Source organism: Neovison vison, chromosome 11, assembly GCF_020171115.1.
Source record: "Neovison vison isolate M4711 chromosome 11, ASM_NN_V1, whole genome shotgun sequence".
NCBI lineage: Eukaryota > Metazoa > Chordata > Mammalia > Carnivora > Mustelidae > Neogale > Neogale vison.
Window position 1 is genome coordinate 119,932,791 of NC_058101.1, and position 27,652 is coordinate 119,960,442.

The window sequence follows — 27,652 nt, forward strand, 5'->3', positions numbered from 1 at the left end:
CTTTTGAAAAATCAAAAATTTTTTTTAAATTTTAAAAAGATTCACTTTCCCAGTATCCTCTAGAAGGCACAGTAATTTTTGTCACCATGAATTATTTTTTATTAAATTATTCCCTGTTTACCAGTTCCTTAGGAACTCTGTGGCATAATCACATTGACAAGCCAAACAAATGTACTTACTGAAGGGACTTTCATGTCAGACTGCTTGGGTTTGAATCCCAGCTCTGTGTCTTTCTTAATTGTGTGACCTTAGGCAAGACACTTAATCTCTCTGAGTTCAGATTTTCTCCTCTAAAAACTGGAGATAGTAATGGGAATATATCATAGGTTTGTAATGAGGACAAAACTGAGTTAATCTCTCTAATGGATTTTGAACACTAATAATAGTGCTATCAAGAATTAACAGTTGTCAAGTATTATATATATCACATTTCAAGTATTATATATATCAAATATTATATATCAAGTATTACTACTACAGTTAGCAATAACAATATCAAATATTGTTATTCACTGCCTTCAAAGTTTTAAAATATATTTGAGGCTATAATTTTTTCTTTTTGAGTTTAATTTTTTAAGTACATAATTCAGTGGTTTTCGGTTTATTCACCAAGCCATACAACCATCACCATGATGTAATTCCAGAACATTTCATCACTGCACAGAGAGATTTCTACATGTTACCAGCCACTTCCCACCCTCTGTAGTCACTCATTTACCTTTGGTCTCTATGGACTTGCCTGTTATGGACATTCTGTATAAATGGAATCATAGAATGCATGGCCCTAATATGTCCAATTCTTTCACTTATTACCATAGTATTTTCAAAATTCATCCATGTTGTCACATGTACCATCAATACTTCATTTCTTTTTATGGCCAAATTATACTCCATTGTATGGACATACCACATTTTGTTTATCCATTCGTTGGTTGATAGATATTTACATTGTTTCTACTTTAGGGCTATTATGAATAATGCTGTTATGGATATTCATATACAAGTTTTTGTGTGGAAGTAAGTTTTCAGTTATCTTGGGTAAATACTTAGGAGTGGAATTGCTGTGTCATGTGATAACTTTATTTTTAACTTTTTTGAGGAGCCTCCGAACTGTTTTCCAAGATGATCACACCATTCTTTTTTTTTTTTTTTTTAAGATTTTATTTATTTATTTGACAGAGAGAGATCACAGTAGACAGAGAGGCAGGCAGAGAGAGAGAGAGAGGGAGAGGGAAGCAGGCTCCCCGCCGAGCAGAGAGCCCGATGCGGGACTCGATCCCAGGTCCCTGAGATCATGACCTGAGCCGAAGGCAGCAGCTTAACCCACTGAGCCACCCAGGCGCCCTGATCACACCATTCTATAGTCCCACTAGCAATATATGAGGTTTCCAATTTCTCCACATTCTCATCAACACTCATTATTGTTTGTCTTTTTGATTATAGTCATCCTAGTAGGTATGAAATGGTATCTCACTGTGGTTTTGATATGCAATTTTGTTAATGACCAATGGTATCAAGCATATGCTTATTAGCCATTTGTATATATTTTGTGAAATGTTTATTCAAGTCCTTTGCCGGTTTTAAAATTGGGATGTAAATATTCTTTATACATTCTGGTTATAAGTCTGTAATCAAGTATATAACTTGCATATATTTTTTCCCATTCTATGAACTGTTATTTCACTTTCTTGATGGTGTCCTTGAAAGCACAGACGTCTTTATTGTTGAAGAAGCCCATTTAAAAATTTTTCATTTTGTCTTTTATCATTTATGCTTTTTAAATCATGCCTAGAAAACATTGCCTCATCCAAAGCCACAAAAATTTATGCCTAGGTTTTCTTCTAAGACTTTTATTTATAGTTTTAGCTTTTACATTTAGGTATGTGATCCATTTTGAGTTAATTTTTGTGTATGGTATGAGACAGGGATCCAAATTCATTCTTTGGCATTCTGGATAGTATGTCTATCCATCTACCAGTACTACACTGTCTTGACTACCATAACTTTAGAGTAAGTTTGAAATTGGGAAGTGTAAAACCTCCAACTTCATTCTTTTTAAGATTGTTTTGGCTACTCTGTGTGCCTTACATTTCCATACGAATTTTAGGTCAGCTTGTTAATTTCTCCAAAACCAGTAGTTGGGATTATATTGAATTTCTGGATCAATTTGGGAAGTATTGACATCTTAATGGTATTGACAGTAAATCTCCCAAACTATGAACATAAGATTATTCTATTTATTTAGGTCCTTTTTCATCTTACTTAGCAATGTTTTATAGTTCTCAGTGTACACATCTTATATTTCTTTTGATGTTACTATAAATGGAATTGTTTTCTTAATTTCATTTTCAGATCGATCATTGCTAGTGTATAGAAATACAACTAATTTTTGTATATTGATCTTGTACCCTGCAAACATATTGAACTCATTTATTAGCTCTAATAGTTTTGTGTGTGTATGTGGATTCCTTAGGATTTTCTATGTATAAAATTATGTTATTCACGAAAAGGGTAACTTTTACTTCTTCCTAAAATGCATTTCCAATGCATTTTACCTCTTTTTCTTCGTTTTACCCTGAGTAAACCTCTAGTACAATGTTGAATAGAAGTAGAAGGAGGGAGCATCCTTGTCTTGTTCATGCTCTTAGGAGACAGCTTTTAGTCTTTCATTATTAAGTATAATATTAGGGGTTCCTGGGTGGCTCAGTTGATTGAGTGTCTCACTATTGGTTTTAGTTCTGGTCGTGATCTCAGGGTCATGGGATCCAGCCCTGTGTCAGGCTCCATGGTCAGCCGGGGATCTGCTTGAGATTCTCTCCTTCTCCCTCTGCCCTTCCCCTACTCACTGTGTCTCTCAAATAAATAAACAATTTTTTTTTTTTAAAGCATGATGTTAGCTGTGGGTTTTTCATAGATAGCCCTCTTCAAGATGAGAAAGTTGGGGCGCCTGGGTGGCTCAGTGGGTTAAGCCACTGCCTTTGGCTCGGGTCATGATCTCAGGGTCCTGGGATCGAGCCCCACATCGGGCTCTCTGCTCAGCGGGGAGCCTGCTTCCTCCTCTCTCTCTGCCTGCCTCTTTGCCTGCTTGTGATCTCTGTCAAATAAATAAATAAAATCTTTTAAAAAAAATGAGAAAGTTCTCCTCTATTTCCAGTTTGTTGTGTATCTTTTATTATAAAATGTTGTTAGGTTCTCTCAAGTGTCTTTTTCTACATGTATTGAAATGTTCATGTGGTTTTTTTTTCCCTTTCACTTTTAATATAATATATTAAATTGATTGGTTTTCATATATTGAACTATCCTTGCATTCCTGAGATAAATCCCACTAAGTCATGGTGTACAATTTTTTAAAAAAGATTTTATTTATTTATCTTATTTTAGAGAGAGAGCATGACATGGGGCTTGATCTAATGACCCTGAGATTGTGACCTGAGTCAAAACCAAGAGTGGGATGCTTACGTGACTGAACTGCCCACTCATACCCCAGTCATACCCTGGTGTATGATCTTTTAAAAATGATGCTGAATTCAGCTCACCAGTATTTTGTTGAGGATTTTTGTATCTGTATTCATAAGGGATATTGATCTATAGTTCTCTTCTTTGTGTTGTCTTTGTTGGTACTGGAGTGATACCTTATAAAATGAATTGGGAAATTGGGACAACTATAGGAATCTGTTCATTCATGTAGGTTATCTATATCTATAATTAACATTTAATTGTTTATAGTATGTCTTTGTAATCCTTTTTATTTCTGTAAGTTTGGTAGTAATCACCCTGCTTTCACTTGTGATTTTAGCAATTTTAGTCTTCCTTCTTTTTATCTTAGTCAGTCTTGTTAAATCTTTGTCACTTGTTACTACTTTTTAAAAAAAACCTTTAGGTTTCTTTGATTTTTCTCTTTTGTTTTTATATACTCTAGTTCATATATTTCTGTCCACTTATTTTTTCCTTTCCTCTACTTACTTTCAGTTTGATTTTCTCTTTGTTTTCTAGTTCTTTAATGTATTCAGTTAGGTTACTGATTTAAGCTCTTTTTTCTTCTTCCAATATAGGCAATTGCCACTATACATTTTTTTTTCCTGCCCGAAAAACAAGCTTGTTGAAAAATCATTCAGTGCTAAATGCATGGAATATAAGATGTAATGCTTAGCGTCTGAGGCTCCAAGAGGTATTATTAACGACACGGATTTGCGTTTCTGCAAGAGGAGCAAAAGCAGAACTCATTTCTATTATCAATGTTAACTTTGTATTATCTTCAGTATACTAACCAAAAGCTATCAAACCTGACATTATTTTCAGAACTAGGATATAAACAATACAATCTATTACTCTATTAGTTTCACCCTATCAATCAGCCAGTGTTTTTCTTGATGTCAGTGCTGATGTATCTATCTCGGTCTAACAGTTTGTTTATTTAACGGATGGTTACATCTCTGGGTTGTTTGTTAGGACTGCCAACTAAAGAAACTAGAGCTAAACTAACTTTCTGTTTTTCTAATTATTTAAAAAAAAATATTTTTGGAAGACAGTTTCTCCTGAGAACAGCTAAATAAACAGCTTTAAGAAAGAAAAATGTACTGGCAAGTACTTCATCCTTCAAGACCCAGTGAAATTACAACTTTTCTTTGAAGTCTTTCCTGATCTTCCAGAAGATTATGTGTTTTTCCAATTCTGTCTTACTTTATAGGATTTGCCATGTGTTAGTGTTGTTATTTGTGTTACAAATAGTTGTTATTTGTGTTACAGTGTCTTTCCCGGTAGACTGTAAGACTGAATTCTGGGAGGTTGTTGAACATGCTTTATTCATCACCAGGGCCTGACGCATTGCCTGGTACTCAACACTATTCATCTAGGAACATGGCTACCAGCCAGTGCTGGGATTTTAGCCATGAGAATATGTGGGACCTCAGAAGTTCATTTTGCCTCTGTTGCCTTCTCATTTGCTCTCCCATTATCAAAGTGGTTGGGATTGATAGTGTTATTTTCACTTTAAAATTGGGGAGACATGGTACAGAGAATTTAAGTCAATTCCCACAAGTAACCCAAAAAAGTCTTAGCTTTCATTTAAATTTTAAATTGTACTTAAATTTGGGGCGCCTGGGTGGCTCAGTGGGTTAAGCCGCTGCCTTCGGCTCAGGTCATGATCTCAGGGTCCTGGGATCGAGTCCCACATCGGGCTCTCTGCTCGGCAGGGAACCTGCTTCCCTCTCTCTCTCTGCCTGCCTCTCCATCTACTTGTGATTTCTCTCTGTCAAATAAATACATTCAAAAAAATCTTCAAAAAAATAAATTGTACTTAAATTTATGTAGTATAAATTTTCTGTTATCAGCCTGCTAAAATGATGCAATGCCCTTCTCTGAGGCTACCTCCCATAAGGTATCTATTAGCAAATCAAGTTCATGTTTTTCCCTAGTATAAGGCAAATATTCCTATAGTAGAAAAAAACGTGACAAATTTTACCAAAAACCCTAGAAGAGAGACTGCTGTTGTTTTAAACTTTTCCTTGACCCTAGTATCAAAGCTAACTGAGAGAGCCATTTGTTTCTTTTTCTTTCCATTCCTTTCACCCTGAAGGTGGAGGGCTTCCTCCGCTACTACTCCTTTATGAATATATTCCAGCAGAGGGAGCTCCAACTGCTTTACAACTACTAATGGAACCTTCTACCTCCCTCTCCACCTATCCCAGAGACAAATTTTGGCCTCATTCTGGTGCCGAGTAGTTGAATGGGTCTCTGACTTTTCCCTAGGGATACATTAGAAGCTGATAGGTGTGAACAATTTGAAGAGAAAGACTGTATTACATCATTCATCTCCATATTCAATTAAGGTCATATTTAAATATTCATTATGAAGTACAGAACATAATTTTTTTTAAGATTTTATTTATTTATTTGACACAGAGAGAGAGATTACAAGTAGGCAGAGAGGCAGGCAGAGAGAAGGGGGGAAGCAGGCTCCCTGCTGAACAGAGAGCCCAATGCGGGGCTCTATCCCAGCACCCTGAGACCATGACCTGAGCTGAAGGCAGAGGCTTAACCCACTGAGCCACCTAGGCGCCCTAGAACATAATTTTTAATGCTTGGGATTGCTAAAGTTAGAGACCATGATAGAGGATGATTAAATGATAAAAACCATGCTTCCTCCACTCCCCCCACCTCCCCCGCAAAGATTCAGCTTGTCCAATTCATATCAAAGGATGACACATACATGGATTTTTTTTTTCCTGGTAAAACAGTACTTTTTAATGACAACATGCTCTATGCTTCACAATCTCATCACTAGGACTAATTGCTGTTCAGTATGCCTTATAACCAGAATTTCTACGCATAGACAAATGTGTTTGTTTTTATAAGATAGGGATTAGGGGCACCAGGGTGGCTCCCTGGGTTAAAGCCTCTGCCTTTGTCTCAGGTCATGATCCCAGGGTCCTGGGATTGAGCCCCATGTTGGGCTCTCTGTTCAGCATGGAGCCTGCTTCCTCCTCTCTCTCTGCCTGCCTCTCTGTCTACTTGTGATCTCTGTCTGTCAAATAAATAAATAAAATCTTTATTTAAAAAATAAGGTAGGGATTATACTCCATGCTCTTATGTCTACCTTTCTATTTATTTATTTGTTTATTTATTACTTTTTTTAAAATTCCAGTATATACACACTATTATATTACTTTTAGGTATACAATATAGTGACTCAATTCCATACATTACTCAGTGTTCACAATAAATATATTCTTAATTCCATTTACCTATTTCACCCATCGCCCCACCCACCACTCCTCTGATAACCAGCAGTTTGTTCTCTGTATTTAAGAGTCTGGGTTTTTTGGTTTGTCCCCCTTTTTTTCCCTTTGTTTGTTTTGCTTTTTAAATCCCACATATGAATGAAATTATATGATATTTGTCTTTCTTGTACTGACTTATTTCACTTAGCATTATACCCTCCAGATTCACCCATGTTGTTGCAAATGACAAGATTTCATTCTTTTTTATGGCTGAGTAATATTCCTGTTTTTTAATGATGAGTAATATTCCTGTGTGTGTGTATAAAACATTTTCTTTTTTTTTTTTTTAAAGATTTTTTATTTATTTATTTGAGAGAGAGAGACAGTGAGAGAGAGCATGAGCGAGGAGAAGGTCAGAGAGCGAAGCAGACTCCCCATGGAGCTGGGAGCCTGATGTGGGACTCGATCCCGGGACTCCAGGATCACGCCCTGAGCCGAAGGCAGTCGTCCAACTAACTGAGCCACCCAGGCGTCCCTATAAAACATTTTCTTAATCCATTCATCTATCGATGGACACTTGGGTTGCTTCCATAATTTGGCTGTTGTAAATAGACAAGAATATTTTTACATTTTTTTCATTTAGTAGGTCAGATCCTTAAAAATAGCTTTATATCTACAACATGGACCCAAAACTCATCCCACTCTAAATGTACTGATCCAGGGACACCTGGGTGGCTCAGTTGGTTGGACAACTGCCTTCGGCTCAGGTCATGATCCTGGAGTCCCAGGATCGAGTCCCGCATCGAGCTCCCAGCTCCATGGGAAGTCTGCTTCTCTCTCTGCCCTTCTCCTCACTCATGCTCTCTCTCACTGTCTCTCTCTCAAATAAATAAATAAAATCTTTAAAAATAAATAAATGGGGCGCCTGGGTGGCTCAGTGGGTTAAGCCGCTGCCTTCGGCTCAGGTCATGATCTCAGGGTCCTGGGATCGAGTCCCACATCGGGCTCTCTGCTCTGCAGGGAGCCTGCTTCCTCCTCTCCCTCTCTCTGCCTGCCTCTCTGTCTGCTTGTGATCTCTGTCTGTCAAATAAATAAATAAAATCTTTAAAAAAAAAATAAATAAATAAATAAATAAATGTACTGATCCATTCAAGAGTTGAATGCTAAATGCAGTAAATTGTTGGCTAGCTTGTGATTTTGAAATATATGTATTTAATAAATCAGGAGTAGCTGGGTGGCTCAGTTGGTTAAGCATCTGACACTTGATCTCAGCTCAGGTCTTGATCTCAGGGTCCTGAGTTTGAGCCCCACATTGGGCTCCATACTGGGTGTAGAAACTACTTAAAAAACAAATGAAATAATAAACAATGGAAAAATACTGAGTATCTTCTACAGGCTGGCTATGATGATTAAAAAAACTGCATTTATAAAAATCACTGAGGCTAGGTGGCTCAGTCTGTTAAGTTTCTGCCTTCGCTCAGGTCATGATCCCAGGGTCCTGGGATCCAGTCCCCGTCTAGCTCCTTGCTCAGCAGGGAGCCTAATTCTCCCTCTCCCTCTGCTTGCAGCTAGTCTTATGCATATACAGGCACATTCTCTCTCTTTCTGTCTCTCTGACAAAGAAATAAATAAAATCTTTTTAAAAAATTGTATATTTTAAGGTTTGTTAACTCTGAATTCAGATGAGTCATTCTGACAGAATGTGATAGGTTTAAATTAGAATATGGTTGTAGAGATAATGTGTTAGGAGAAAATGAGATCTTGTGAACAAAGAAACTGCATAATCATGTTTGATTGGATTTGAGTACAAAAAAGAAAAAAGATTAAATAGCAGATTCCCTATTTCAAATTTTGGAGGCCAAGAGAATTTCGTTGTCACTGAGAAAGTTGGGAATAGTAACTGATTGGAAGTCAGGGCTCAACATGCAAATATTCAATATTTTGATAGGAGAGCCAATGGAGAGACTTAGTAGGTTATAGAAAGACTCATGTGAGGGGCACCTGGCTGGTCCAGTCAGTAGGTCATGAGACTTACGATCTTGAGAGTGTGGGTTTGAGCTCCACATTGGGCATAGAGCTTACTTCAGGAAAAAAAAGACTCATGTGAGTGGTCATTGGTACAGAGCATAAGGTTAAACTTCAACATGCATTAGATACCTGAGGGAAGGAGATGTCAGAGGCCTCTATTAGACAGGTCTGCTCTTAGGGAAGAATAGCTGAGCAACAGAGCATTATAGCATGACCTTCAGTTGGTACTACAGCAATGTCTTCCTATAATTATCCTTATGTCTAGAAAGAAGGCAGGTCATTAAAAAAGGAAAAGACTGACCAACAGGAACATTAAAAGTTTGTCATTACATTTTTAAAGATTATTTATTTATTTATTTATTTGGGAGACCACATGAGCGAGAGTATAAACAGGGGCAGGGGGTGGGCAGAGGGAGAAGACTCCCACTGACCAGGGAGCCCAACTCAGGGCTTAATCCCAGGACCCCTGGATCATGACCTAAGCCGAAGGCATATACTTAACCGACTGAGCCACCCAGGTGCCTGGTTCATCCTTATTATTAATCAAAGAAATAAAATTAAATATTTGGAAGGACTATACCAAGAAAATAGGATTGATAAAGTTGTTGGGAAATAAAAAATCTCATCATCGCTGGTAAACCTTCCTGGGGCCCACTTAGATTAAGATATCACAAATCTTTTGACTTTGTATGCCCTCTGATTTCCTACATTTAGGGAAATATTTTGATGATTTAGCTGTAAGTTATACAACCTAATCGTCTTTTTTGAAAACCAAAAAACTCAGAACAATCAAAAATGAAAGTTTGGTTAAAGGGATAGTAATAGGGGCACCTGGGTGTCCCATTGGTTAAGGGTCAGACTCTTGATTTCCATGCAGGTCATGCTCTCAGGATTGTGCAACAGAGTCATGCATTTGGGCTCTGCACTCAGTGGGGAATCTGCTTCTCCTTCTGGCCCAACTCTCCCCCAACCCACACCAGCTTGTGTGCTCATTTGCATTCTCTCTCTCTCAAATAAGTAAATAAAAATTAAAAAAAAAAAATAAAAGGATAGTAAAAAATAAATAAATTTTAAAAATAAATAAAAGGATAGTAATAGTAAATCCATATAGTGAAACAGTCTATAATAATTTTTCAATGTTGTTAAAAATAAATACTTTTTTAAAAAAGATATTTAATTGACAGAGAGAGAGAGAGCACACAAGCAGGGGGAGTGACAGGCAAAGGGAGAAGGAGAAGCAGGCTCCCCGCTGAGCAGGAGCTTGATCCCAGGACCCCAGGGTCATGGCCTGAACCGAAGGCAGACGGTTAACTGACTGAGCCACACAGGCACCCCTATAAGTGCTTTCTGACAAGTTATTCAGTATATATTCTCAAGTGAGAAAAAATTTTTAAAAAACTAATATTAATTCATGTAAAGAAAATGACTCAAAGGATACACAGCAAGACATTAACAGTTACTATTTTAGAATAGTAGTATTATTTTCAAATTTTCAACAATAAGCATATGTTGCTCTTATAAGATAACACTAACATTTACTTTTAGTTTTTAAAAATGTGTTTGTAGGGCGCCTGGGTGGCTCAGTGGGTTAAACCACTGCCTTCGGCTCAGCTCATGATCCCAGGGTCCTGGGATCGAGTCCCTCATCGGGCTCTCTGCTCAGCAGGAAGCCTGCTTTCCTCTCTCTCTCTCTGCCTGCCTCTCTGTCTATTTGTGATCTCTGTCTGTCAAATAAACAAATAAAATCTTTTAAAAAATAAAAAAATAAAAATGTGTTTGTAATTTTCCTCTAGTAGTTCAGAAACATGTTTAGATACCATGAAAACAAAGGAAAAGGAAAATATCAGGGTAGAGAATTTATATCAATGCACATCCTTTGTATACTCCTGCTGTGAGTGAGTTGACTATCTTTGGTATATCTTATCATTCTACCCTAGAAATGAACCTGAAGATCAGAATTTAAGTCAGACTTTTCTCATCTGGGAGATGACTCCATGAAGCATGGGCAGCAGAAAGGTGGAATGAAAAAGAAAAGAGAAGGAAGCTATTAAATGTGCCTTATCATGCAGAATACCGCTATGGGCAACTGGGTTCAATCCCCAGAGGAATTCTGGGAAACTGTGTAGAAGATACCTCAGAATGGCCCCTCATCAAGTAGGTGAGTTTGCTGTGATTTTAGTCACCAACTCCCTGTCACTGTTTGAGAGCTACTTGTGAAAGAAAGGGAAGACAGCTAACTCTCCAGCATGGCTAGCCTCTCCTGCCTACGGGTAAACAAGGCAGCCCAAAAAACCCTCAGGTGAAGAGTCACAGATGTCCACACCTAGAAGCCTAGATTCTAGCTGCATGTTCACTGCCCAACTTCAGGAAACACCCCTACTGACACACTTGTGTAAAAATCCTAACATCTAGAGGTCTTGTCCTTTCTAATATTGACTGAGTGACCACCCCCAACCCCAACCACTGAATGTCCACATAGTAATACGAAGATATAACATGAAGGAGTAAGTAGGGTGTGATGATAAAAAGAGGGAGAGGATTAAGAAGATTGCAGTTTTTGTCAGCTGCTCTTTGCTAAACACTGTGTTAGATGCTGTGGAAACAGAAAAGAAGTATAATTTATAAATTCTGGTCCACAGAGCTTACAATAAAATGGAATATGTATATACATGTGCCACTTTAAAGTGATAATAAAGGATGTATATAGTTCAGTGTCTGTGCCAGTGATACAGATAACATGCTGAGGAGAGAGGCATTTCCATATTTAAAAGTAGGTCATACACTGACATAGCCCAGACCAGAGGATTATATTACAATTGAGAGTGACAGCACTCTAGGTGATAAGCCCAGCATGAACAAAAATGTAATAGCAGGTGTGCTGAATATCTTTCAGTTATCTCTATCCTGCTTTATGCCAGAAAAGCTGACGTTTATGAACAAAATTAACAGATTTCTTTGTCCTCTGGCTTCAGCAGCTGCCTTTGGCAGGGGCTTTCACTTGAGGTCAGAGAGAAGGAGAGAAAGGTTGGAGAAAAGTTCTATCCCAACTTCCTTCTCTCAGGGTCACTGCGAGTTAGCTGCTTTCCTTTAGGAAGTCTTTATTATAATCAGGAGGCTCTCTATACATAGCTTTCTCTCCTCTCCACCTTCGAGTAACTACTCTCTCTCTCTCTCTCACGTTTTTTTTATAAGTGGGGTTTTTTAAAAAAGATTTTATTTATTTATTTGACAGAGATTACAAGTAGGCAGAGAGGCAGGCAGAGAGAGGAAGAAGCAGGCTCCCCACAAAGCAGAGCCCGATGCAGGGCTCAATCCCAAGACCCCGGGATCACAACCCGAGCCGAAGGCAAAGGCTTTAACCCACCGAGGTACCCTGGTGCCCCTACTAACTACTCTCTTACTAGCTCAGGAATATTGTACTGTTCCTAGGAGGTTTTCCTAGAACCTATCTAGAACTTTATTAAATTTTCAAATTGCTCCTCAAATGTACTGCGGGTTTTCTGTCATAATTAAATTTCTGTCTAATTAAAAGGATGGAAAGGGGCTCCCTTGAGACAAGAGTGAAATATTTGGCAGAGTTTGAGGAAAGAGTTCGTGTCTTGAAGTAGAGGCAGGTAAGACAAACATTTTCTTTTTAATCTGTTTTCCAAAGAAAAATGACACTACAGATTTGAGGACAATATTCTGAGTGAAGTGTAAACATTCTTGACTGACATGTAAATGGCTGCTTGCCAATGAGCACAAGTCACATGTTCTCTATTCTGAGCCCTCTTTGGCCTCATCTGTTTTTTGCTCAACAGTTGTGAGCATAAAGGAACTCTTTCTGTGGGTACCTCGGCCAGGTAGGTACACATCCAATTATCCTCTGCTCTTCTATGATCCAAGCTTTAGCTGATGATAAGAGTAGCAGCTGAAACCTTCCAAATAGGCTGAACAACAGGCTATTCTATTCTAGTAATCCAGATTGCCTCTGAGAAAATTGGCTGAAACTTTCACTTCTGATTCTGCTTCCTTAAAAAAAAAATAAACTTATAACAATTTTTCTTGTTCAGTGTTGACTTATAAACCCCCAAAGAGAATCAACTACAAAGAGGATCTGTCAACATGGGGGTGCTGGAGGGGTAGGAAAAGAATAAATGAAACAAGATGGGATTGGGAGGGAGACAAACCATAAAAGACACTTAATCTCACAAAACAAACTGAGGGTTGCTGGGGTAGGGGGGTAGGGAGAGGGTGGTGGGGTTATGGACATTGGGGAGGGTATGTGCTATGGTGAGTGCTGTGAAGTGTAAACCTGGCGATTCACAGACCTGTACCCCTGGGGCTAATAATACATTATATGTTAATAAAAAATATTTTTTTAAAAAAGAGCATCTGAAATTTGAGCTACCTTCTGGATCATCTGTGTAAGGATAATGAGTGCATGAGTTCTAGATGATGGCTATACCACAGTCAGCAAGTCCTTCGGCGAAAGAGTTACAACATCTTCAAAAGGTTGCAATGAAATAATCTCAGAGTGTGGACTTACAGTTTCTATGAAAAATGGTCAAGGCCTAGTGAAGTAAATTCACATACTCTGTCTGATTACTCAACCTTGGTTTATCATTTTTAATCAGTGGTTTTCATCTGCTGATTTCTTCTTGGCTCCTGACTATTGTACCATCTTTCTCTGCTGACCCAGTGAAAAAGCAGTTCTAAGTTGCTAATTAGTAAGGAAAGGAAGCCTGCAGGCCTGGGCAGGCCACTATGCCAGTTCCAAAATTTGGAAGCAGCCACGTTTTGTTTATCAGAGAGAGATATTATTCCTTTTACAACTGGAAATTCTCATCCCTCAAGGCCTGTAGTGAGATTGTTCCGGTGGTTTGATGGTCATCAGGGACTCAGGCTCCTTTTGTTCTTTTTTCTTTCTTTCTTTGTGTTTTGTTTTTTTTTTTTAAGATTTTATTTATTTATTTGAGAGGTAGAGATCATAAGTGGCCAGAGAGGCAGGCAGAGAGAGAGAGAGGTGGAAGGAGGCTCCCTGCCAAGCAGAGAGCCCGATGCGGGGCTCGATCCCAGGACCCCGGGATCGCAACCTGAGCTGAAGGCAGAGGCCTTAACCCACTGAGCCACCCAGGCGCCCCTCTGTTCTTTTTTTACCATCTTATACATGACCCAAATAACCTCTTGGTCCAAGATGGCTGCTAAAACTCAAGCCATTACTTCCAGGAAGAGAAAAGGATGAGAGGATCCTCCCGGCAGAATCAACTCTCCCTTTAAGCAGCCATCCCTCAAATTCAATGCAACACTCTAATGAATAGAACTTATTTGTCAGAGAGGCAGAAAGATAATTTGTTAGCTAGATACATAGCCATCCCTCAAAAAACCTGGGGTTCTCTTATTCACAAAGAAGGCAAGAAGATACAGTTTTGTGGTTTTTTTTGTTTTTTTTTTTATTTCCAATTTATTTATTTTCAGAAAAACAGTATTCATTATTTTTTCACCACACCCAGTGCTCCATGCAAGCTGTGCCCTCTATAATACCCACCACCTGGTACCCCAACCTCCCACCCAAGAAGATACAGTTTAAGCACCTAACAGTATATGCCATGCTGCATTTGTTTTACTTTAAATAAACTAATATTTCAAAAAATAAACTTTTAAGAGAGAGACTCCATTATGACACTGAAGATGTTATCAGAAATCTAATGTAATGTAGATCTATATCTTTTTTTTTTTTTTAAAGATTTATTTATTTGACAGAGAGAGATCACAAGTAGGCAGAGAGGCAGGCAGAGAGAGAGAGAGGAAGGGAAGCAGGCTCCCCGCCAAGCAGAGAGCCCAATGCGGGACTTGATCCCAAGTCCCTGAGATCATGACCCGAGCCGAAGGCAGCGGCTCAACCCACTGAGCCACCCAGGCGCCCATAGATATATATCTTTAATGAAACAAGTACTTCTCTTTTTTTCAAATTTATCTTAAAAAAATGTTTATTTATTTGACAGAGAGAGGGAGAGAGAACACAAGCAGGGGAGCAGCAGGGAGGGAGAAACTGGCTCCCTACTGAGCAAAGAACCTAACGCGGAGCTCAATCCCAGGACCTCAGGATCCTGACCTAATCAGGATCATGGCCTGAGCCAAAGGCAGATGCTTAACTAATTAAGCCACTGGGTACCCCTAAATTTTTTTTTAATCTTTTTAGTAATCTCTACACCCAACATGGGGCTTGAACTCATGACCCCAAGATCAAGAGTTGCACATTCTTCTATTTGAGCCAGGCAGGTGCCCCAAAACAAGTGCTTTCCATATTTGTTTCACGGTGTCAGTTTCTACCATATATATAAGGATACAATTTTGCTCTGAAGTGTATTGCAAGTATTTCAAACATAGATGTTGGAAGACAGAGTTTCTCTAAATGTATTTTCTGATGTCTAAAGTCACAATACTTACAGAGTCAGGTAGGGATGGAGGCAAATTGCTCTCATTCTGTCCTTTCCCTTTTTGCTCTGGAGAGAATTCCACAGCTCCCCACATATGCAGTTCGAGAATTCAACTGTGTGTAGGCAAGTTCACAGGAAATGGAAAGTGATTTGATCTGGGCAGGATTGAGTAGCAAAAGTGAAATGTTAGAAATGGGGAAAACCCAGGTTAAATTATAAATTGTAAAAACTCGCAAACATAAGTAATTTGAACTTAATGCACAAATTGAACTAGCAGTGGTCATACCAAGGATGCTTTCTGTTTTAGCTCTGTCCACTGACCTGCCCCCAAACCACCCCAAATACTATCACTCTAAACAAGAACTGTATATCAACTGTGTAAATATATCCTCAAGTAATGTTCTATAGCCCAGAGCTGCACCCACACTCCTTCTACTCATTTTTTTTTCTCATGTCAAATTGGTCTTTTAGAGATATTCTGAAGCCACCAGTGGGAATTAGCTACTGTCCTTCAGGAAGCAGAATTGTATAGTTGTGACAGGATCTTAGAGCCTACAAGCTATAATATTTACTACTTAGCCCTTTACAGAAAATATTTGTTCTTTATTGCACAAAGTTTATATATATTCATTTATTGCCTGAGCGCTTATTAAATAGTTACTATATATCAAGTACTAGGCTCCTACTTTCTATTTAAGAGTCTTTCAGATAAATTAAAGAGGTCGATAACTAATTAAAATGCTCACTGATCAGTGTTACATTTGGGGCAAAAATAGGTTAGAGTGTGAGCATAACTGTAAGGAACTAACCCAGAATTGTGGAGAGGGCACCATAACCAGGGAAGACTTCCTCATGAAAATAGTATCTAAGTTAATATTGAATGATGATCGGGTGGTAGTGAGGCAAAGAGGGAGCAAGCACAGCAAATATAAAGGCCCAGAGAAAATTAGGGAAATGCAAGTATTTCAGAGCTCACAATGGAAAAAGGTTAGCAAAGGTTTAGAGATAGTTACATCAGATTATTGGCAAGAGTAATGGATGTTAGAATGGTCTTAAATTAACTAAAATAGTTATAAGCTGGGCTACTGGACAAAGGCCAGAAAATGCAGGCATCTGGTATGTTGTGGGGCAGAAGGCAGGAAGTGATGGTTGTGAAAGGGAAGCTGAAGCACTACAGTAAATTTGGGTCATGGAAGAGGGTGATAAGATATGGGTCGAGGAGTTGCAGGAAAGTACAAGCCAGGGACTCTCTCTGACTTGGACCAGGAGAAGTGGTCTTGCTAGTAGTGCTCAGGGTCTTTAAGGATGTTCTCATGTTCTGGCTGTCTCTAGGAACATGCCCTTTGATTGCAAAGCTGTGCCTCCATTGCAAATGAAGATAAAAATTGTCCTCTTCATTAATCTTCCCAAATCCATCTGTAGGCCCCAGCTGAAATTCTATTGGAGATTATAAAGCCTTTTATTTCAGGATTAGAGATAAAGATGCCTTCTATACTTTAGCTTAAAATGCAAATGTCCATTAAAGTTAAAACACTATGATTGATTCAGACCAAAGTACATCAGTCAATGAGTCAACAGATATCAGACCTTTTCCAGTTTAATTTATGAGACTTTGTGGGATTTAGGGAAGGGAACTCTTTGCTTATTAAGGCAAGTGCTGTTTATTCTCAAAAGGAGCTAGAGGGGAATCAGTAAAAGCTAAGAAAATATTTGTTGTCAGATGAGGAAATATGTGTCCTTTAGGGAGGAAAAAATTTTCCTTGTCCCTCCTAGGATCCCTGGCTGGGTGTGAAGATTAAACTGACCTGAAGAAGTGACCAGAGTAGGAAGCTTTGTACCTTTTAGACAAAGAAGTAATACATTTCTGACAAATTGACAAGACAAAGGGATTTGGGCTGGGGTACTAAACAGTGAAGTAACTAGGAAGATAAGGGTAAGTTTAACAAGGTTTGTTTATATAGGCTTCTTGGCCTTAAATTCCATTTCTGGTGATGAAAATGTCTTCCTTTGGGGCATCTGGGTGGCTCAGTGGGTTAAAACCTCTGCCTTTGGCTCAGGCTCAGGTCGTGATCCCAGGGTCCTGGGATGGAGCCCCACATCTGGCTGTCTGCTCAGTGGGGTGCCTGCTTCCCCCCCCCTTCTCTGCCTAGTTGTGACCTGTCTGTCAAATAAATAAATAAAATCTTTAAAAAAAAAAGAGAGAGAAAGAAAGAAAAATGTCTTCTTTCTCCTGGTGCAGGGAGGGCTCTATTTACATGGCAGTTTCTTTTTTGTTTTGTTTTGTTTTGTTTTTTTTAGATTTTATTTGTCAGAGATAGAGCACACAAGCAGGGGGAGAAATGGGAATTTCTATGATAGAAATAGAAATAGGCAGAGGGAGAAGGTGTCTCTATATGGCGGTCTTGTGAATGTTTCAGGTAAGAAAGGTGAGAGGGTGAGCTGCAGAGAGACCTTCCTACTTCTGCCATTTTTTTCAAATTCCTTCAGCTTTATTCAATATGCCAACATGCTATATATGGGGGTAGCATGTCCTGAACCCCATAAAAGGTATATCTTGTTTTGTGAGATACTTTTTTTTTAAATAATTGAGAGCATCTGGGGGGATATATTACTTTCTGGAGAAGGAGTCTTTTCCCTTACCCCAACTTTATTGATATTTGTTTTGAAAATTTCATTTAATTTTCAGATTTATTTATTTATTTATTTATTTATTTATTTCAATTTTTTGGCGTGATTCTTCTTTCCCAACAAAAAGTTCTAGATTGGTGTACCTTGTATGTTCCCCACTTCCCTTATCACTCTATGCATACCTTTTCATTTGTTAGTTTTCTGCCCCCTCACTAGAGTGCTGGGACTGTTAGTTTTGTTCACTGTGTTATTTCCCATTTCACAGTGTCTAGCTCATAGTTCAATGTTCAGTAAATATTCTTGAATAAATAAATGGTAAGAGTATTGAAATTTTGTTTATATTTCTTTGATGTAGTTGGTAATTACAAGTAACCAATTGCTTTGCATATGTCAATAATAAGATAAAAAGCCACTCTGCCCTATAAGCATTTTTTATTTCATTTTAATTTTTTTAAAGTAAACTCTAGGCCCAACATGCCGCTTGAACTCATGACCCTGGGATCAAGACTCACATGCTCTACCAACTGAGCCACCCAGGCACCCTACACAGCATTTTTTAGGAGACACAGTACACCTGATTAAAAAGAAAAGTTCATATTATATAAAAAATTCTATTAGATGAAATCTTGCTGTTTGTGACGACGTAGATGGAACTATGCTTAGTGAAATAAGTCAATTGGAGAGAGACAACTATCATATGATCTCCCAGATATGAGGAAGGGGAGATGAAACATGGGGGTTTGGGGGTAGGAAAAGAATAAATGAAACAAGATGGGATTGGGAAGGAGACAAACCATAAGAGACTCTCAATCTCACAAAATAAACTGAGGGTTGTGGGGGAGGGGGAGGGAGAGGTTGGTGGGGTTATGGGCATTGGGGAGGGTATGTACTATGGTGAGTGCAGTGAAGTGTGTAAACCTGGTGATTCACAGACCTATACCCCTGTGGCTAATAATACATTATATGTTAATAAAAAATTCTATTAGAACATTGTTTTATTAAATATATATTGTATTGCGTCATGCTTCCAGACAAATTTTATGAGTGTGTGTGTACTCTATTTTTCTAAGGGCATTGACATTAAATTCGCAAAATACAATGCTCTGAAGAGAAGTATTTCCAAATATTAAGGATTATTTCAATTTGTTATGTAAAAAAGGTGCTTTTTTTTAAGAAATGAAATTTCTAATTAAGTAGTCATTTGGGGGGTTTTACATAAGATGTTATTATTTTTATTTTATTATTTTTAAAAGATCTTATTTATTTGTCAGAGAGAGAGCATGTGAAAGCATAAGAAAGGAGAGTGGCAGACTGAGGGGGAAAGCAGGCTCCCTGCTGAGCAAGGAGCAGGAGGAGGGACTGGATCCCAAGGCCTGGGATCATGATCTGAGCTGAAGGCAGAGGCTTAACACTGAGTCACCCAGGCATTCCAAGATGCTACCATTTTTATTTTTATTTTTATTTTAAGATTTTATTTATTTATTTGACAGAGATCACAAGTAGGCAGAGAAAAAGGCAGAGAGAGAGGGAAGCAGGCTCCCCGCTGAGCAGAGAGCCCATTGCAACCCTGAGATCATGACCTGAGAGGAAGGCAGAGGCTTAACCCACGGAGCCACCCAGGCGCCCCAGATGCTACCATTTTTAAAAGACCACTTTTTCTAGTAAAATCAATACAAACCTATGTTTAACATACATAAATGTACCTAGGGTTGGATTTATTCTGAAGAAGATTGCTGGGGTTGTAAAAGCTTGCGCTTGTTGTAACAAAAGACACATTAGGAGAACATTTAAAATTTTTTTCTTTGCGCTCTCTTAATCTCCTACCTCCACATTCCACTGACTTTATTGAAAATTTGTTTTATTTCAACATTTTTACTAGCAATGGTTTTTGGCAGTGTCAGCTTAGGTCTATTAACTGCTTCCTTAGGTTTGTAAACTTTGAGTCTGTATTTATAAACACGAGCTGCTGTGTATATCCTCTGCAGAGCATGCGGGCAAAGTGACAGGAATAGAAACGGAAGTCTTCCCCCTCCCCCCCATTTTAAAAAAGATATAATCCCAAGGAACACTTAGCGCGCGGGAGGGCGAGTTGATGGATATAAAATGAAACTAAATTCTGTATGGCCACTGAAGTGCAGAAACGGAGAACTTCAGAGATACTGATGCGGTGTCCCACCCAGAACTGTTTTTGAAGACGTCCCCTAGGCCCTGGTCTACCTTCCCCCCGCAGCACCGCACAGCTAGTAGCCCGAGCACTCCCGACGCCCACAAGCGAACCGGGGCAGCGAGGACGTGGGGGCTGGCCCCGGGAGGAGGTAACCAGAAACCACACCTCCCAGAGTGCAGTGCGCAGGCTCCGGCGCGCGCTCCGCTCGCAGCCCCAGAGGCTGCCGCTCTCGAGGCTGAGCCGTGAGGACGCCGGGCGCCGGCCGGGGCTCTACGGGGCCGCGCAGCCGAGCGCGCGTCCGTCTGGTGCTTGCGCGGGGCTTAGTGCGGCGCCGCTGGGTGCTGCGGGAAGGCTCTGGGCTGCGGGAGCCTGGCAGGGCAGCCGCAGCCTTGGCGAGGCCGGCAGAAACCGAGCAGAGGGACGAGCCGGGGACCGAGGTAACTGCGCTCATTCCCCGTCGCTCCTCGCTTCCCTTTGTGCGATGCTGTCCGTTCACGCCGAGCCCTCCCTTACCCCAGCCCGAAACCCTAACGCCGCCCGGGCTTGCGCCTCCGGCTCGCGGAAACTCCAGCCCTACAAGCAGTAACTAAAACTCCACAGCTGAGAGGGTTTGGGGCCCATTAAACCGCTGCACGTTTTCCGTCGCTCCGGTTGGCGCGGGGTGGGGAGGGGGGACGGGGTCGCATTTCCCGGAGGAAATCCCCCGCCTCTGGCTCTGTCAGCCGCGTCGGTGGCCCCCTTGGCTCTCTGCTCTCGGTCCTTCGAAGAGGAGAAGGACAGGCAGGTGTTTGGTGGGGTGCAAGGAATCAGCAGGAGCGGGGCGGCCGGCCGGCTTCGGGGCCGGGGGAGGGCGGCGGGCCTGTGGGCGCGCGGCAGGTGGGCTGTCTCCTGGCCCTGCGGCACGGGGACTCGCCGCCAGCCGGGGGCGGGCCTGCCCTGGGGGCTTGTCGCGGGTCCGGGACTGGCCGGCCGGAGGGGCTCGCTGCCTGTCGGGGACTTGCCTCTCCGTGGGGCTCGCTGCTGGTCGGAATTGCTGCTGTCGGGGGTTTGCTGCCCGCGCCAGGTGTCCCTTCCGCGGTGGTGGAGACCTTGTCCAAGAGTGCCTCCTGGTGTGACACCAGCAATTGCAGCCCCTTTCCGAAGGCGCAGCCGCTCCGCGGAGTTTGTTCTACTGCCCGAGCCCGCTGTTTCTTCCTTCCACTCAGTTGTGGGCTGAGTTAATTTGCTGGCTTCTTCAGGCAGGGCTGTTAGTCTACAGAGTTGGCAGTTTTCTAGCCCCGGGCTTGTCCTTTACTGGATTTGCACCATCGTAGCGTCTGCACACCTGGGTATGAAAAGCATTGTAAAACGTAATGTATACTCCCGCTGGGCAGGGTTGAATCAGATGACTTTGATGAAATTGAACCATTCTCAGTATTCCTTTTAATCTGCTGTAATAGCATAACTATTTTTGGCCCTTTATGCTAATGTTGCCACTGTGGGTGGTTACCACGTTTAGAAGACACTTTGGGGAAAGCTTCTTGAAAAACCTGGGTTGACACAAGTATGCTATCTACTAGTTGCACTTTTTCGTTTCTATTTGCATTGTTTTTCTTTCTAATAAGTCGATAATTGTTTCATTCTTGCTGTTCTTCATGCTCACTCTATGAGGATACCCTTTCTGCATCTCCCTCGAATCCTGACCCCGGCAGAGGGTCGACTTGGGGGAACAGTCACTGCTTGGCGGTGACTTTTTTCATTGGCTCCTGCTTTTCTTCCTCCTTCTTACAGGCACTCCCTTTAGTTTGTCAGTCAACCCATGACCCGCTTAGACTTTTAGTCCCTTGCTATATTGCCATTGCCTTTTAAAATATCAAATAACATGAACATAAATATAAAAAGGAGTCTTAAGTATACTCACATGTGCACTTACTTTCATATTAACGTTTAAAACTAATTCTTTTAGCATTTGATAAGATTACCATTAATGGTTTTTTAAATGATTATATATGCTGTAATAATTGCACGTTCTGTATTCTGGCAGGAAACTTAATTCAAAGGGTAATTTTTAGAAAACAATTATTTCCTCATTTGTTAAGAAAATGAGGTGAATTTTGACACATCCGCCCCAGCCCTTTTGCAAAATAGAGTTTATATTTAGGGCAGTTTTAGGTTCACAGCAAAATTGAGTGGAAGGTACAGATTTACTGTATAGGATCTGCCTCCCTATGACCCCTGCCTGCCTCCACATAGGCACAGCCTCCCCCACCATCAAAATGCCCACCAAAAAATGGCACATTTGTTACAATCAATGAGTCTACATTGACAGAGCATTATCACCTAAAGTTTGTAGTTTACAGTAGGGTACTGTATATCCTATGCATTTAGACAAATGACACTCTTTTTAAAAAAATCAAGAAATTTTAGGAGTTGTAGAGAATGGAAATGAGTATTATTTAAAAAATGTCTTACAAGAAATATTTTGAACATCCTAAAAATTAGTTTCTAGTAGTTTTTGTGTTTTAAAAAATGGATGTTTAAACTTTAAGTTTCTTATGTTTACATTTTCAGGAGTTATTTATTTTGTATATTAAGAATTGATGAGACGAATAAGAAGGAATGCCTCATAAAATAACAAAATGTCCTATTTTTCAGTCCTGAAACTCATTAGCTTGACCATTTATTTTTCTGAAAACCATGTTTTATATTCACCAATGAAGCGAAAGGAAATCAAACATTTTAAATACACGAATTTTTCTTTATTGATGCCAAAATATATCTACACTAGAATGTGACCCGTTAGGCTTGCTTGCTTGCTTGCTTTTTAATCTGTTTTCTCTCTCTTGAGGGTTTTTTGTGGAAGCATTAGGATATAGGAATGTACTAAGTAATCTCAGTTCTGGAACTAGACAACTCAATAGAATCCCAAGTCTCCATTTGTTGACTGTATGACCAGGGCAAGTTATTTTCTGAACCTCCATTTTGTTAGCTGTAAAAGGGAAATAAAAGTATTAATTGTTATAATAATGTGAAATTATTCTATAAACTGTAATACACTGTAATGTTTATTCATATCACTAGTTTCATGTTGTGTTTTAAAATGCTGCCAGTATATTTTCAGGTAATACTGCTTAAGTAAATAACTTTTTTTTTTTAAGGGCTGTTTTTACAGGAGACTTTGTTGTCTAGTTATGAGTGATTTAGTTGGTTCTTATGAATCAGAGGTGAAATTATGAAAGAGAGTCAAAGGTGCTTTGAGAAAATTTCTGCTTCATCTGTCTGGTTCTTAACCTAGATCTTAACACGCCAATGGGTGTGTCCATAGTCTTAAAAGAGTCTGAACTCTGTATAACTGTACATTGTGGGGAGAAGACCCATAGCTTTCAACAGCTGTTCAGAAGAGGTTCGTCGACAACCCCAGCAAAGTTTCTAAGAACTACTAACATAAGTTATCTAGGCAGGCTTCTTTATTAAACATTTTGCAGATTATTATTATTATCTTTAAAGTAGGTTCCATACCCAGCGTGAAGTTCAACTTAAAAAAAAACCCTCAGACTTACAGTCCTGAGAGCAAGACCTGAACTGAGGTCAAAGTTGGATATTTAAAATTGGAAAAAAAAAAAAAAAAAAAAAAGTTGGATATTTAGCAGACTGAGCCATCCAAGCATTCTTTTCATATTATTTTTAATATTAGGGACTTTTTTTGAACCACCGTGAATGCCTGTTTTCTTCCAGAACTAGAGGCTGATATTAATGTTATACTATGTTCATATGAACAATAGTGCTGCTGCTTATATATGGAGATGACACCACTGATTATTGATACCATTATTTTTAGGCAGATAGTGTCCATTCCTTCCCACCCATCTTGATGGGCAATAGAATACTTGACAAGGAATGATACCCTAATACAATCTAGCATGTTAGAATATTATTTTGAGGGGCGCCTGGGTGGCTCAGTGGGTTGGGCCGCTGCCTTCGGCTCAGGTCGTGGTCTCAGGGCCCTGGGATCGAGTCCCGCATCGGGCTCTCTGCTCAGCAGGGAGCCTGCTTCCCTCTCTCTCTCTCTCTGCCTGCCTCTCTGTCTACTTGTGATCTCTGTCAAATAAACAAATAAAATCTTTAAAAAAAAAAAAAGAATATTATTTTGAAATGCTAAAAGATAATTTGGTTTCCTTAACCTAAAATTTGAACATTTTTTCTTTTCTCAACAGAACACCAAATGCTAAAGAAAATTAAGTATTTTATCTTACAAACTAGATTATGATATTTACATAATGTATTTGTTGTTATATGATATTTCTTCCTGTATAGCACAGAGTGTAATGTTTTATTAATTCTTAATTAATGGTTATTTTGACTTTCAGAATTTCTGGTTCAGAAATAAAATTGACTATCTGCTTATGAAGATTAGATTATAATTGTAATTTTAGGACATTAAAGATTAATCTTACTTGCATTTGGCGAATTTTAGAGTTAGGTTAGAGTTCTAAGTTTGAGTTCATTCTTATAAGAGTTTGGAAGGAAGCTACATCAAACTACCCTATGTTTCTTATTAGTATTCGGTTGAGCTTTGGAGCTTTACAGTACGAAGCCAGCTTTTCTTCTGGATCAGCTACCAGTAGCATTCATAGGGCTGGAAGAGAATAAGGTGAATGAGGTAATGCAGCACAAACTTAAGAATAAACCAATGCAGGGGTGCATGGGTGGTTCAGTTGGTTAAGGAACTGCCTTGGGCTCAGATCATGATCCTGGAGTACTGGGATGGAGTGTCCTGCATCAGGCTCCCTGCTCAGCAGGGAGTCTGCTTCTCCCTCTGACCCTCTCCTCTCTGATGCTTGCTCTTTCACTCTCTCTCTCAAATAAATAAATAATCTTAAAAAAAAAGAATAAATCTGTGCAGTGGAGTAATGTCTTTTGGTCTTTTTTCTTGAGGTATTTTTTATTTTCCCCTTTAATATTGGTCAGTATTTTTTTTTTGTCTTTTTCTTTTTAAAGATTTAATTTTTTTATTTGAGAGAGAGAGCGTGCATGAAAAGGGAGAGGTCAGAGGGAGAAGCAGATCCCCCAGCTGAGCAGGGAGCCCGATGTGAGACTCAGTCCCAGGACTCCAGGATCATGACCTGAGCCAAAGGCAGTTGCTTACCAACTGAGCCACCCAGGCACCGCTGGTCAGTATTTTCATTTGAACTGCAAAGCTTTTCAAAGCTCAAGTTCCAAAACAATACTTGGGAATTTATGGAATAAAGTAACAGAACTGTATTTGGCTCTCTAGGTTTGCTTTTTAAAAAATTAGTCTGAGCCCTATATAAATCTCACAGATCAATTAGAGGTGAATGCCAGCCAGCATTGAGTAATACTTTATGTGTACAAGATAAATCACTATGCTGCGTCTTTAGTTACTTTAATGCTGAGGATTGCTTAATACTTTAATAATGAAAGTTTGAGTTAAATTAATTGGACATAATTTAAAAAGAGGAATCATTTCAGGAAAAATTTTACTTATGGGAAAACTATCATTTTCAGAAGGTCTATGATTTTATGTGTGTTTTCCTACCCTTGAACTTTAAAAAATTTAAAAATGTTTCCTGTATAGGGAGATTATTATTAATACCCTTATTTTAGTTCTTAAAAGTCATTTGTATATGCCATACAGAGATATATAGTTAATGTCATCTTTAGCCTTGTGAATTTTGGCTTTGTAGTCAGTCAAGCCTATGTTAAGTCCTGGGCATTGCCACTTAATCACTGGTGACCTTGGGTAGGTTTCTTAGCTTCTCTGAACCTCATTATCTATAGCTGTAAATATAGGAACAGTACCGGTTCAGGTTGTCTGAGGACTGAAAGAAACAAATGTTAAGTATCTAACTCAAATAATAGCAGTTACTTTTATGGTTTATGTGCCAATTTATTGACTCATTTAATTCTTATAACAATCCTATACAGTTGGTACTATTGTTTTCACATTCTTACAGGTGAAGAAAAATGAAAGGTTATATAACTTTACCAAGGTCATAGAGCTAGTAAGTAGATAATATGCACTCAAAGCTGACTATAGTCATTAAAAAAAAAAAGTCAAAACAAGAGGAAGATGGGGTACTATAGCCAGTCGTCATCTTTTGTTTTAGTGAAAAATGCACCTGAATTTAGATAATTATAAAGCATTTTAGGGACGCCTGGGTGGCTCAGTTGGTTAAGCAGCTGCCTTCGGCTCAGGTCATGATCCCGGCGTCTTGGGATCGAGTCCCGCATCGGGCTCCTTGCTCAGCGGGGAGCCTGCTTCTCCCTCTGCCTCTGCCTGCCTCTCTGTCTGCCTGTGTTCACTCTCTCCCCCTCTCTCTCTCTGATAAATAAATAAAATCTTTAAAAAAAAAAAAAAAGCATTTTATTTGTTTGCTGGAAAAAATGGAGTACTGTGTTCCTGACCAAGGTCTCAGGATCATATAATTTTAAAAAGTGAATTTGTAATAATGTAATATTATGTAATATGTTATATGTAATATAATGTCATATATTAATGTAAAGTTATTACAAAATTAATAATGTTGATTGATTGAATGTTTATTGTATACTAGATATAGGATTAGATACTTTATACATTATTACTTCATTTAAGCTCTAAAAAAAAGTTTTGCTAATTTAAGTGGTCTCTACCCCTGACATGGGACTCAAACGCACAACCCCAAGATCAAGAGTTGCATTTTTCTTTCAACTGAGGTAGCCAGGCACCTCCTTAATATTAGTTCATTTAAACTTCAGAACAACCTTATAAGAAAGCTGAGGCTCAAAGTGATTTTAAGTGACTTGTCCAAGGCTAATAGCTAATAGAGAATCCCAAAGCTTTCTGATCCTAAAGTCTTCTGTTAATCACTGGTTTATGTGCCCTGTTGGATATGGCTAAAAGATTTCTCTAAAAATCCAGGCAAACAGGGTGCCTGGGTGGCTCAGTCAGATAAGTGTTAAATTCTTGATTTCACCTCAGGTCATGATCTCAGGGCTGTGGGATGGAGCCTGCTTGGGGTGCTGTGCTCAGTGGGGAATCTCCTTGAGATTCTCTCTCTCTCTGCCTTTTGCCCTTCCCCACTGCATGCATGCATGCTCTGTCTCTCTCTCTCAAATAAATTAATCTTTAGAGGGGCCTAGGTGGCTCAGTTGGTTAAGTGTCTGCCTTTGGCTCAGGTCATGATCCCAGAGTCCTGGGATCAAGCCCCACACTTGCTTCTCCCTCTCCCTTTGCCCCTCCCCCTGCTCATTCTCTATCTCTGTCTCAAATAAATAAAATCTTAATAAATCTTAAATATATATAATAAGATAACAGCTTAGGAATTATATATTTTTTAAGATTATTTATTTATTTGACAAGAGAGAGAGATAGCAAGAGAGGGAATACAAGCAGGGGGAGTTGGAGAGGGAGAAGCAGGTCCCCCCTGAGGAAGAGCCCAATGCAGGTCTTGATCTCAGGACCCTGGGATTGTGACCTGAGTTGAAGGCAGACGCTTAGTGACTGAGCCACCTAGGCGCCCCAGGAATTTTAAACAGAAAAAAAAAAAAATACTCTTATATTTTAGAAGTAAACAGTGATTACCTAAAGCTAGGGTTTTATAGGCCAAACTCAGCTTGCTCTCACTTCTGTAAATAAAGTTTTATTGGAACACAGACACACTTATTTCTTTACATATTGTCTCTGGCTGCTTTCGTACTACTATGGCATA

At 39.5% G+C, this 27,652-nt stretch overlaps 1 protein-coding gene across 2 annotated transcripts in view; it reads left to right on the forward strand.

Annotated features, from left to right (window-relative positions):
• Positions 1–20,225: 20,225 nt before the first annotated feature.
• The window catches only part of KLHL8 (kelch like family member 8), a 57,253-nt gene continuing 49,826 nt past the window's right edge, over positions 20,226–27,652 (forward strand). For both annotated transcript variants that reach the window (XM_044224567.1, XM_044224568.1), the window contains exon 1: positions 20,226–20,398. The gene's annotated coding sequence lies outside the window, so the exon portion shown is untranslated. The remainder of the gene's footprint in view (positions 20,399–27,652) is intronic.